Source organism: Limulus polyphemus, unplaced genomic scaffold (assembly GCF_000517525.1).
Source record: "Limulus polyphemus unplaced genomic scaffold, Limulus_polyphemus-2.1.2 Scaffold595, whole genome shotgun sequence".
Classification (NCBI taxonomy): Eukaryota; Metazoa; Arthropoda; class Merostomata; order Xiphosura; family Limulidae; genus Limulus; species Limulus polyphemus.
The window spans coordinates 488026-489695 of record NW_013666205.1 but is presented as its reverse complement, the minus strand read 5'-3'; positions in this window follow the sequence as shown (position 1 = coordinate 489695).

Below are 1670 nucleotides of genomic sequence, written 5' to 3'. Positions count from 1 at the left end.
AAAAAAAGATTGATGAAATGTGGTTGAATGAACGGCAACTGCCTGTTGTAGAAACACAAGTATAGAGGACGACGTTTCGAAAGTCTTCCGCCGTTCTTCTTCAGGTGGAAGACTTTCGAAACGTCGTCCTCTATACGTGTGTTTCTACAACAGGCAATTGCCGTCCAGTTAACCACATTTCATCATGAATACACTGCCTAAACAATCTATCAAAGCATAACAGAAAAAATTAACTTCGCAATGGCATATGTAAAAATCCTTCATTTCATCAACAATCCAGAAAATTCTTGTTATTTATGGGAAATCTTGACTACCTTTAATCTTACATTTCTTCCGCCAGAAAAAAATAAAAACTTTACAAAAACTGCATGATTGGTATTTATAGAAATAAATTTGAGTACCTTCAATTTTCCTTTATTTCTATCAAAAAGATAAACACGAATAAACAAAAATTAATTATTTCATACAAATGGAATGTCACTTCTAGTTTGTTTGTTTGTAGTTAAGCACAAAAAGCTACATCACGGGTATAGAAACCCGGTTTCTAGCGTTGTAAGTTCGCATACATACTGCTATGCCACTGGGGGGCATCACTTTTAGAGAAACTGTTGACGACCTTCAGTTTTGCCTTTACTTAGATAAAAATCCCCCAGTGGGTCAACGGTAAATGTATTGACTTAAAACATTAAATTACAGGGTTAGAATCAATATGGTGGACAGAGCACAAATAGACCATTTTGTAGCTTTGCACTGAAACAACAACCTCTTCACTGCCCTCCTCTTGGTTGCTCAGCGGTAAGTCCCAGGACTTATAACGTTAAAATCGGGTTTAAGCAAGCAAAAAGATAGATAATTCATTGTGTAGCTTTACGCTTAACGATAAACAAACTTTCAACAAAACAGTTAATTTAAGACTGGTATGCATGAACGTTCACTATCTATATTTAGGAGTGCACGTGCTTTTTTCACATTTTAAAGAATGGCTATCTGTGCGCGGATTACTTATTGCTACCCCCTCTCCTAACACACATCTCGGATCTTGTTGGGTTTTGTGTATCCTACGAAGAGAGTTAAATATTCGAAACTCCATACCTATACATTTATACTTTGTGGCCAGCTTTTCTGTACACCGCGAGAAATCCAATCTCGGATTTTGTCAGTTTAAGTCCATTAACTTGCCATTGATCCACCGAGGGATTTATGGTAGTGCATAGCAGTACATTTTATAGTTTTAAATAAAACCGTGCATGCATTATGAATTTATCAGATATGCCTAGAACTACTTTTGTATCAGGCAATGGTGAACCTTTTTTAAAATAAAGGTGCTGATTTATTCCCTTTTTGTATTTCATATCCGAGACTGACCATAGAAAATACCCCTTTCCCCAGAAATTTCGAAAGCCTATGCGGCCCTCTTTTCCACCTGAGTGAATGGCCCTGTGAGAATTAATATTTTTGTCAAACAACTCAAAGCTGTGGTTTTTATGCAAAGATTTTGACTATTCTAAGTCTTGCGCTTTTCTGCTAGAGATATTAACAGATATCTGACGTATGTAAAAATTCTTTATTTGATTGAAAGAGTAAGGCCTACGTCTTGATAGTTTTAGCAACCTACCATTTTGTTTTGCTCTGACCTAAAGGTTAAATTATAATGATTTATATGAAAATCT